Source organism: Nycticebus coucang, chromosome 3 (assembly GCF_027406575.1).
Source record: "Nycticebus coucang isolate mNycCou1 chromosome 3, mNycCou1.pri, whole genome shotgun sequence".
In the NCBI taxonomy this organism is placed as follows: Eukaryota; Metazoa; Chordata; class Mammalia; order Primates; family Lorisidae; genus Nycticebus; species Nycticebus coucang.
Window position 1 is genome coordinate 46,857,549 of NC_069782.1, and position 12,721 is coordinate 46,870,269.

Below are 12,721 nucleotides of genomic sequence, written 5' to 3' on the forward strand. Positions count from 1 at the left end.
AACCTGGATGGAAGTGGAAGACATTATTCTTAGTAAGCATCACAAGAATGGAGAAGCATGAATCCTATGTACTCAATTTTGATATGAGGACAATTAATGACAATTAAGGTTGTGTGGAGTAGGAAAAGCAGAGAGAGGGAAGGACTGAGGGGGCGTTGGGCCTTGGTGCATGCCACACCTTCTGGGGGCAAGACATGATTGCAAGAGGGACTTTACCTAACAAATGCGATCAGTGTAACCTGGCTTATTGTACCCTCAATGAATCCCTAACAATAATAAAATAAAAATGATCCCATGCATAAATAAATAGCTGAGATGTTAGAAATCGAATTCAGAATCTGGATAGCAAATAAGATCGAATTAGAATTACAAGCAGTAACCCAAAAGATATATCAAGAATTCAATGAATTCAAAGACCAAATGACCAAAGATTTTGACACCTTGAGACAAGAAGTTGCAGCCCTCAAAGATGTGAGAAACACAGTAGAATCTCTCAGTAACAGAATGGAGCAAGCAGAAGAAAGGATTTCTGACACTGAAGACAAAGCTTTTGAATGCTCCTAAACTCTCAAAGAGGAAGAAAAATGGAGGGCAAAAACAGATAAACCTCTCAGAGGGCTCTGGGATAATTTGAAGAAAATCAATATTCGTCTCATAGGGATCCCCGAAAGCGACGAAGTGGTTTCACAAGGGACAGAGTCTCTTCTTCATGAGATTATGAAGGAGAACTTTCAAGACATCCCAAGAGATTCTGAAATTCAGATAGCAGACAGTTTCAGAACTCCAGCATGACTCAACCTGAATAAGACATCCCCCAGACACATCATAATCAATTTCACTAAAGTAATATGAAGGAGAAAATTCTGAAAGCAGCCAGACAAAAGAAAACCATCACCTACAAGGGCAAGAATAACTGCAAATCTCTCTGCTGAAACTTTTCAAGCTAGAAGAGGATGGTCATCAACTTCTAGTCTCCTAAAACAAAATAAGTTTCAACCCTGGATCCTGTACCCTGAGTTTCATTTATGATGGAGAAATTAAATACCTTAATGACATTCACATGTTGAAGAAATTTGCCATAACTAAACCAGCTCTCCAGGATATTCTCAGACCTATCCTTCATAAAGACCAGCATAACCCTCCACCACAAAAGTAAACCCACCCAGAAATTTTTGATCAAATTCCAACTTCCACAGTCGAAAAAGGATTAAAAATGTCCACTGGACTCTTGTAAAGCTTATCAATATTCTCAGTTAACGTGAGTGGTTTAAATTGTCCTTTAAAGAGGCTCAGGTTGGCTGCCTGGATACAAAAACTCAAGCCAGATATCTGCTGCATACAAGATTCTCATCTTACATTAAAAGACAAATATAGACTCAAGGTGAAGGGATGGTCATCTATACTCCAGGCAAATGGAAAGCAGAAAAATGCAGGCGTTGCAATCCTACTCACAGAAGCAATAGGCTTTAAACCAACCTAAATTAGGAAGGCTAAGGATGGACACTTCATATTTGTTAAAGGTAATACTCAATATGATGAGATTTCAGTTATCAATATTTATGCACCCAACCAGAATGCACCTCAATTTATAAGACAAACTCTAACAGACATTAGCAACTTGATTTCCTCCAGTTCCATAGTAGTTGGAGATTTTAACACCCCTTTAGCAGTGCTGGATAGATCCTCCAAAAAGAAGCTAAGCAAAGAAATTTTAGATTTAAACTTAAACATTCAACATCTGGACTTAACAGACATCTACAGAACATTTCATCCCAACAAAACTGAATATACATTCTTCTCATCAGCCCACAGAACATACTCCAAAATCGATCACATCCTAGGCCACAAATCTAACCTCAGCAAATTTAAAAAAATAGAGATTATTCCTTGCATCTTCTCAGACCATCATGGAATAAAAGTTGAACTCAATAACAACAGGAACCTGCATACCCATACAAAAATATGGAAGCTACACAACCTTATGCTGAAGGTTAAGATGGGTTATAGACGTGATTAAGAAGGAAATCACCAAATTTTTGGAACAAAACAACAATGAAGACATGAATTATCAGAACCTCTGGGATACTGCAAAGGCAGTCCTAAGAGGGAAATTTATAGCACTGCAAGCCTTCCTCAAGAAAACGGAAAGAGAGGAAGTTAATAACTTAATGGGACATCTCAAGCAACTGGGGAAGGAAGAACATTCCAACCCCAAACCCAGAAGAAGAAAAGAAATACCAAAATCAGAGCAGGATTAAATGAAATTGAAAACAAAAGAATTATACAACAGATCAATAAATCCAAAGGTTGGTTTTTTGAAAAGATCAATAAAATAGATAAACCTTTGGCCAACCTAACCAGGAAAAAAAAGAGTAAAATCTCTAATTTCATCAGTCAGAAATGGTAACAATGAAATAACAACAGACCCCTCAGAAATTCAAAAAGTCCTTAATGAATACTATAAAAAACTCTACTCTCAGAAATATGAAAATCTGAAAGAAATCGACCAATACCTGGAAGTATGCCACCTACCAAGACTTAGCCAGAATGAAATGGAAATTTTGAACAGTCCTATATCAAGTTCTGAAATAGCATCAACTATACAAAATCTCCCTGAAAAGAAAAGCCCAGGACCAGATGGCTTTACGTCAGAATTCTATCAATCCTTTAAAGAAGAACTAGTACCTATATTACTAAACCTCTTCTAAAATACAGAAAAAGAAGGAATATTACCCAACACAGTCTATAAAACAAACATTACCTTGATCCCCAAACGAGAGAAAGAACCAAGAAGAAAAGAAAATTATAGACCAATATCACTATTGAATATTGATGCTAAAATACTATATAAGATCCTAACAAACAGAATCCAACAACACATCAAAAAAATTACCACCATGACCAAGTAGGATTTATCCCAGGGTTTCAAGGATGATTCAATATACAAAAATCTATAAATGTAATTCAGCACATAAACAAACTAAAAAATAAGGACCATATGATTCTCTCAATTGATGCAGAAAAAGCTTTTGATAATATCCAGCATCCCTTCATGATCAGAACACTTAATAAAATTGGTATAGAAGGGACATTTCTTAAACTAATAGAGGCCATCTACAGCAAACCCACGGCTAATATCATATTGAATGGAGTTAAATTGAAATCATTTTCACTTAGATCAGGAACCAGGCAGGGTTGCCCATTATTTCCATTGCTCTTTAACATTGTAATGGAAGTTTTAGCCATTGCAATTAGGGAAGAAAAGGCGATCAAGGGTATCCACATAGCGTCAGTAGAGATCAAACTTTCACTCTTCACAGATGATATGATTGCATATCTGGAAAACACTAGGGATTCTACTACAAAACTTTTAGAAGTGATCAAGGAATACAGCAATGTCTCAGGCTACAAAATCAACACTCATAAATCTGTAGCCTTTATGTATGCCAATAATAACCAAGCTGAGAAAAACTGTCAAGGACTCTATTCCTTTCATAGTAGTGCCAAAGAAGATGAAATATTTGGGAGTATACCTAACAAAGGATGTGAAAGATCTCTACAAAGAGAACTATGAAACTTTAAGAAAAGAAATAGCTGAAGATGTTAACAAATGGAAAAACATACCATGCTCATGGCTGGGAAGAATCAACATTTTAACAAATTTGTTAAAATGTCTATACTAACCAAAGCAATATATAATTTTAATGCAATTCCTATTAAAGCTCTATTGTCATATTTTAAAGATCTTGAAAAAATGATACTTCATTTTATATGGAATCAGAAAAAACCTCGAATAGCCAAAACATTACTGAGCAATAAAAACAAAGCAGGAGGAATCACGCCACCAGACCTGGTACTGTACTGTAAATCAGTAGTGATCAAAACAGCATGGTTTTGGCACAAAAACAGAGAAGTAGATGTGTGGAACAGAATAGAACCAAGAGATAAATCCAGCTACTTACCATTATTTGATCTTTGACAAGCCATTTAAAAACATTCAGGGGGGAAAAGATTCCCTATTTAACAAATGGTACTGGGTGAACTGGCTGGCGATCTGTAAAAGACTGAATCTGGACCCACACCTTTCACCATTAACTAAAATAGACTCTCACTGGATAAAAAATTTAAACTTAAGACATGAAACTATAAAAATACTTGAAGAAAGTGTAGGGAAAACTCTTGAAGGAATCGGCCTGGGTGAATATTTCATGAGGACTCCCCAGGCAATTGAAACAGTATGAAAAATACATTACTGGGACCTGATCAAACTAAAAAGCTTCTGCACAGCCAAGAACATAGTAAGTAAAGCAAGCAGACAGCCCTCAGAATAGGAGAAAATATTTGCAGGTTATACCTCTGATAAAGATTTAATAACAAGAACCCACAGAGAACTCATACGTATTAGCAAGAAAAGAACAGGTGATCCCATCTCAGGGTGGGCAAGGGACTTGAAGAGAAACTTCTCTAAAGAAGACAGATGCACGATCTACAGACACATGAAAAAAAGCTTATCATCCTTAATCATCAGAGAAATGCAAATCAAAACTACTTTGAGATATCACCTAACCCAAGTAAGAGTAGCCCACATAACAGAATCACAAAACCAGAGATGTTGGCATGGATGTGGAGAAAAGGGACACTTCTACACTGCTGGTGGGAATGCACACTAATACGTTCCTTCTGGAAGGACGTTTGGAGAATACTTAGAGACCTAAAAATAGACCTGGCATTCGATCCTTTAATTTCTTTACTAGGTTTATACCCAGAAGACCAAAAATCACAACATAACAAAGTCATCTGTACCAGAATGTTTATTGCAGCCTAATTCATAATTGCTAAGTCATGGAAGAAGCCCAAGTGCCCATCAACCCATGAATGGACTAGCAAATTGTGGTACATGTATACCATGGAATACTATGCAGCCTTAAAGAAAGATGGAGACTTTACCTCTTTCATGTTTACACGGATGGAGCTGGAACATATTCTTCTTAGCAAAGTATCTCAGTAATGTAAGAAAAAGTATCCAATGTACTCAGCCCTACTATGAAGCTAATTTATAGCTTTCACATGAAGGCTATAACCCAACTATAGCACAAGAATATGGGGAAAGGGCCAAGGAAGGGGAAGGGAGGGGGGGAGGTTAGGGTGGAGTTAGGGTAATGGGTGGGGCCACACCTACAGTGCATCTTAGAAGGGGTACAGACGAAACTTACTAAATGCAGAATACAAATGTCTACATACATTAACTAAGAAAATACCATGAAGGCTATGTCGAACAGTTTGATGAGAATATTTCAGATTGTATATGAAACCAGCACATTGTACCCCTTGATTGTACAAATGTACACAACTGTGATTTAACAATAAACACACACACACACACACAGCATGAGAACAAGATTATATTTATTCTGTGGGAATTAGAAAACCAATTCTAAAAAGATGAAAGTATCATTTTGTTCAGCATTATAAATAAATTGTCTTTATGTTCCACAAAAAAAAAAAAAAAAAATTGCCAAGGAAAATTCTGAGGTAAATCCAGGGATAAATCAAGAGTCACTATAAAATATATAGGAATATAATAAACAACATCTTTTGCCCTCCAGCAGCTTACAGTAACAATAAAAGTCAACTGCTAGAAATAACACAAAGCAATACAAGGTTAATTGCTGCAAGTCTCAGAGATAATTAGGCTATAATAGTTCAAATGTGGGAATCACAAATTTGGTTTTTGATACCATAAATAACTTGATAACATGTCACAAACCAAAAAATGTTTCTGATATTTGGCCTGTACTTCGCCATCTTACTTTCGAATACTTTTAAGGAATTTCTGGCATTGGTGATGATTCAGTCTCATGGCCCTTATGGATATCATAATCTTGATGATGATCTGTATAGCACATCATGTTTTGGGTGACAATTGTATGATCTATTAATTTTACAAGTCCGTCTCTTTTACCAACCATTGCTGGGCACCATCAGTAACCATACCAAGATAAGCTGACAATGGACAAAGAAAATCACTTTAGCAGATTTTTTACTGCTTTGTATAAATCTCTTGATATAATTGTATCTTTCATTGGCACTGAAGGAACCATTTCTTTAGCGACATCATATCTGTCATAATATCTCTAACAGAAATGGCAAGTTGAGCCATATTTTTAGCATCAGGGCTGTCATCCATCTCCATAAGATTTTATATTTGCAGTTTACCATCCAAACTTCTTTTGATAGGTTTTCCAATTTCTTTAATTCACCCCATAGTCTGGGGAGACAAACTGAATTCAGAAATATCCCCCTTTTTTTCCCAGGGAAAATTATTTCTGCCGTGCTTTCCATACATTGCTTAATAAACTCACCATCAGTAAATGGTTTTGATATTTTTTCCTGTTAAATATGCTATCACATAACCAGGTTTTGCAGCAGAATCCAGCTATATTGTAACTTAAAAAACAATTGTTTTGTTGAGAAGACAGACTTTTTTTCAGTTCCGCTGTTTTGTCCTTATGACACGATCCTTCATCTGCATCAATTTGGCAGCATGTTTTTGAATATAAAACCCTTTCAAATAATAGTCCTTGAAAATTTGCACAAATTCCCTTGTACTGAAATCCCTGGATTAAGCAGAGTGCCTTACTATTTATTTGCCTTAACAAAAAAGTAGTTCTCTGTCCACTTTTCATTGAACAATCTTCATCTATCATTTTTCTTTTTGGGTGTCCGTTTTCTTTTGAGACATTGTAGAAGGCCTTGGTAGGGTTAAAAAATAATGATAGTGGGGCAGCGCCTGTGGTTCAGTGAGTAGGGTACCGACCCCATATACTGAGGGTGGTGGGTTCAAACCCATCCCCGGCCAAACTGCAACCAAAAAATAGCCGGGCGTTGTGGCGGGCATCTGTAGTCCAGCTACTTGGGAGGCTGAGGCAAGAGAATCGCTTAAGTCCAAGAGTTTGAGGTTGCTGAGAGCTGTGATGCCATGGCACCCTACCGAGGGTGACAAAGTGAGACTCTTGTCTCTAAAAATAAATAAATAAATAAAATAAAAAATGATAGATAAGAGACGAAGGTCTACAGTCGATGTATGAGCCACCATTGAAGCATGTAAATACCCTTAATAACCAAGTAAGAATGCTTACCTTATGTCTAAATGATATTAAATGCCTAACGTTGCAATGGTAGGTTAAAATACTATGATAATCTCTGCTTTGCCCATGTCGCCGCCAACTCATGTAATGTCTGATGGCTTCAATTGACTGTCTTGGAAGGTAACACAGGGAAGCTGCCCACTGTGGTACAACTGAAGCTGTGTATGTGTACCCTATCCGGAGCATACATATGTTACCTTACATGACGTTGTGACATGACATTATCATCTACAAAGTTCCCATCTGAGAACTGCACAATCAAGTTCCACCAAAAAAAAATCACAAAAAAATCTCATAATGTTTTGAGTACATTTATGATTTTGAGTTGGGCTGCATTCATAGTCATCCTGTGCTACATGTGGGCTGCAGTTGGGCACGCTTTCTCCAGACATGAAAATATTCATCATTAACTTGTCATGGTCTACCTGGAAATATTATGATAAGTGTTAACAAGAAGTGTAAGGAACTTTTAACAGAATACTTCTGTTTACCTCCATTTCATTCTTTGTGCTTTGGCTGTACTGCAAAACTGCCTTTTGCTTCTACATTATTATAAACCCCACAATACATTGTTATTACATTTGTTTTAAATAGTCAATGCTATGAAAGAAATATGAAGAACACTTATTATATACAAGGAACTTCTTTTTAGAGATATCACTGATATCACTATTAATATTAGCATTTATAAATTTAGTTTAAAAAACTAAATTCATACCCCACACCCAACCTGTTAAGAGATTGAAGTAGTCATTATATATTTAAATATTTTAACATTCTGCATTAAAGATATCAGTTTATTTTTGTTTTTTTTCCTCAAACCTTTTTGAAAATACCTCCCCCTCAAAGTATCACTTCCCCATACACTTCTTATGCTATTTTGAACTTATTTTAGTGCCTGAGTTGTAATTTTATAATTACTTCCATTTTATTTTCTGTTGGATAGAAAGGAAGAAAGCCGGAATAGCCATTAGTTACAATGTATCTACACTTACCTAATACATAAAATAGACTAATATCAACACTTTTGTTCATAATATCACATTTACAAGCAAGAAAAACTTACAATGAAAGGGAAATATCCAGAAATACAATTTATTCAGAAGTTGTCATAAACTGGTAATTTCTGCAGATTATTTTAGTAATTCAGTGTTCTTCATTTTTAGACTTTTAATGGAGTACTTATTTTTGCCTTACTGACTATGTGATGGTGGTCTACAAAAGATACAACCAGTTCAATGTTTTTAGAATTAAATTTCAGTTATTACATTTTATGAAAGTGACCATCTGGTATTGTTCAAGTGCTAATTTCCTTATTTGCATCCTTCAAGCTATTCTTTTTTCAAATGAATACTATATACAGTAGTTTTTTCCTTGGGTTCATATGATATAAAAATAGGTATGCAAATAAGAGGATCTCCATCCCTGTGCTGCTTCTTTTATAGCTAGTATTTTGGTTGTGTGAGATGAGAAGTACCAGCTAAAAAGTGGGGCAAACCAAAAAACCTGGGTGAATTACATAAAATACCTTAGAGGTGAAAACCAAGTAACTTCCAAACACCACCCCTTCCATACCACACCTGCCCTGGCCAAGAAACTAAGCCCTAGTCAAGGAGCAGCTTTAAATTTTCCAGCTTACCCTCAGACAGCTCAGAGGGTGATTTCTGTGAAAAACAAAACAAAACAAAACAAAAAAAACATCAACAACAACAAAAAACTGCACGGATGGATAGGCTGGCACTGTGGCTGTGGCCAGCACTCTGGGAGGCCAAGGCAGGAGGATCTGTCGAGCTCAGGAGTTAGAGAGCAGTCTCAGCAAGAGTGAAATTGAAGCTCTATTAAAAATAGAAAAATTAGCCGGGCATTGTGGCAGGTGCCTGTTGTCTCCGCTACTTGGAAGGCTGAGGCATGAGGGTCACTTGAGTCCAGGAGTTTGAGGTTGCTGTGAGCTAGACTGATCCAGCACTCTGAACAGGTGATAGAGTCTGTTTCAAAACAACAACCACAACCACAGCAAAACACTGCATGTATAAAGTCCAAACTGAATCAACTACAATAAATCTGTGGAATATGTTGCCCAAACACTTCAGGATGAACCTGACCTGGAAGAACCCAGGATGGTTCTTTCTCACCATGAATTTCATGTCGGCTGCTGCAGGGCTGACTTCGCGCCTCAAGCTGTTGTGGGCGCCCACACACTCGTTTATAAATGTGCGGTCTTTGATGGATGGGAGCGTGGAGGATTTACCGGCCATCAGACACAGACCTAAAGTCCATAAGCAACTAAATTCCATCCTGAGAGCCACGGCAGGGACGCCCAGGATTCCTTGACTGAGTGACCAGTAACGGCTGCCCTGGGCCTCTGGGCGCACGCCTGTCCCTGGCGCTGCCCTCCAGCGCAGACTGGAGCCCAGCATGGGGAGGCTTGCTCGGATGGAGCGCTGGGCCTGGGTGAGCAGGGCTGCCAGGGGCTACAAAGCCCTGGGCTACAGGGGAAAACCCCAGTCGCTCTCCGGTGCCGGGAGTTTGAACCGTCCAAACTGTTTTCCCTGATCCAGTCTGTAGTCACTGCAGAGTGCGCCTAGAGGGTAATCCAGATCGCAACACACAGGAGGCACAATGTTAGGCAAGGAACAAGAATGGCCGTTGGCAGTGGGTCAGGCCTGTGCAAAGCACTACAGATTAGTTGCATAGACCCAGCTTCTGTGTGTCGCTATTCTCAATATATTATATATATTTTAAGTAAACATCAGCACCATATTGCCCCTTTCCTCAGAGACTTGAAAAGGATAAGTATAGGTAAATTGACAAAAAAAAAAAAAAAGAATAAGTATAGGTAAATTGAAAAAAAAATAATAAGTAAATCATATACTAAGTGACGCACTATGCACTAAATTTATTAACTGGTTAAACATTTAACAATCTGCTGCTATTTTTTCATCTAAAAGAGACTGAATACCTCAAAGGGTAAAAATAGACAGATCCCCCACCCCCCCAAAAGCAGATCCTCTCGACAAAACCTTTCCTTTTTGTTAGTTTGGATGCTATGCTAAAGACGAGGACAGGGTACATTCTACTGCTTACTTGATCTCCCTTATATTGTTATTCAATAATAAACCAGCATTTTTTCCATGATATTAAATGACATTTTTCAGCATTTCTGGGGTTCAAATAAATATCCTTAGTTAATCATTTGAGATTTTACACAGTGCATTTAATTCAGGTGAACATATATTTACATCTATAGAATATTCTGTCATAGTTAATTGACCTTGAACTAAAAAGAAAACAAACAAAAAAACATTTTGCAAAACTGTTAACATTTTTAAGTAAAAAGCAGAAAATTAGATTATAAAATGGGACAAATACCGTATCTTAATGGAAATTTTACTAGGAAATACTATGTGTGCTACTTTAGTACATAGCTCAAACTAGCTTCCGATATTCCATACCCCAATGTACATACAGACATGGACTTATGTACACACATACATGTCTCTACATACAAGTGCATGCCATTATATATACAGATATAGAAAGAAATTTATATATATGGGGGTAGGGAAATCGAAATTTTAAGGAATTGACTGACTTGATTGTGGGAGTCACAATACAAAATCTGAAGTCCTAAGCATGGCCCACAAGGCACTACATAATCTAACCATGCCTAGCTCTCTGGCTCCTTTCCTGCTTTCACTCTTACCTCACTCTCCTTCAGCCACATCTGTCTGTTTGACAAGGATGCTCTCCCCTCAGCCCCTCTGTACTTGCTGTTCCTTTTGCCTGCAATGCTCTTGCACAACTCCCTTCATTGCAGTCTTCCTTGATCACTCTACATCCCCGGCACCTTGATACTAAACTTGTAGGCCCTCCATAAAAATCTATTAAATGAATGAATAAAAAAAGAATGCTCTTTAATTTTCTAATAAAATTGCATCGTTATAAGCCTCTTGAGAGCAGAAACTACATCTTACCTGTTATATACATATATGCAAGACGTTCAATAAATATTTTTGAGGGAGGAGGAGGGGTGATTGGCAGGATCTCACCTAATATGCACAATGTGAGGGTGTTTCAGTACAAGCCCTGGGTGAAGGACTCAACTACAACTTAAACCTTACCTTAGAATTGAAAACAATGTAATCTAAACATCAAATACTGATTTGAAATAAAAAACTACATCAATATGAAATACTAAATATGTACAGAATCCTTCTCAATCTGAAATATTAATATTAACAAAATAATCTTGCTTGTGTAAAAATAAATAAATATTTTTCATTTAAAAATTTAAAAAGCAATACTGGGTCAGCTTATAAGTTTTACATTTCCTAACATTGGGTATATTGGTAGATAGTAGGTGTTCAGTGGATGTTTACTGAATACATGAATGAATGAACAAGTAAATGAAAACTTAAAGTAAAAGCTGAGGTTCAAGTGCAACAAGTTTGGATCTGCAAAGTGATAAAAGTTAAACATAGTTAATGTAGCTTCACTTAGTGTATAAAGAAATTAACTGGCTATAACAAGGACAGAAATTTCATAATGAATTTAAAATTAGCAAAAAATTATCATACATATAGTTAACACATAACCTAAGATTATTACTCTTAAACAGATGTTTTAACAAAATGCCTGAATTGAGTATGTTTTTTGGATCATGTTCCCAATGGCTTAGACAGTTACATTCAGGACACTGAAACAATTTAGGTAGACAAAGGCTAAGTATCAGGAATAGACAAGGATGTGTCCTAATGTTATTATCTTGTATATCTATTTACGGAATGGCCAAAGTTAGTCTGGCAGCAGATTTTTTTTTTTTACAGTCTTTGATAAATATTTAGAAGTTAAAGTTTAGTTTTTTTGTTTCACTATTGTGTGCTTTCCCCATCCCCACAAACACACACTTTACCTTTGTTTTTCTTTCTATGTGTGGGAAATGTGTGGATGCATTTTATGAAGTAAAAAGGAGAAATAGAGTGATTACAGTATACCAGTTGAATTCACTATTTTTATGCTTTAAAAATGTGTTTGTGTTTCAGCTCCCAAACCAGCTCTGATCTACACATTTTGATACATTTCCATATGGTTTGGATGTTTGGCTTTTCCAAGCCTCATGTTGAAATTTGATCCCTAGTTTTGGAGGTAGGCCTGGTGGGAGGTGTGTGGGAAGGTCAGATCTTTCTTGAATGGCTTGGTGCTCTCTGAGATAATGAGTGAGTTCTCCCTTCCTTATTTCAGCAAGACAGCAGCTTTTTAAAGAGCCTGGCACCACCTACTTCCTCTTTGCTCCTGCTCTGCCTGGGGGAGGAGCCCACTGCCCCTTCACCTTCCACCTTGATTGGAACTTGAAGCCCGCCAGAACCAGAAGCTCGTGCCATGGTGCCATGCTTCTTGATCAGCATGCAGAGCCGTGAGCCAAATTAGCCTCTCTTCTCTACATATTAGCCAGCCTGAGTTATACCTTTATAGCAATGCAAAATGGACTAACATTTTCCAGAGAACTGATTTTTTCAAAGTTACTGCAAACCAGAAAAACAACATGGTTATTTGGGAAGAGAACTGGATTAGGC

At 37.1% G+C, this 12,721-nt stretch overlaps 1 protein-coding gene across 1 annotated transcript in view; it reads left to right on the forward strand.

The window, feature by feature from the left end:
* Positions 1–12,721, forward strand: part of CAPS2 (calcyphosine 2) — a 111,614-nt gene that overhangs the window by 20,986 nt on the left and 77,907 nt on the right. The gene's annotated exons all lie outside the window — the stretch shown is intronic.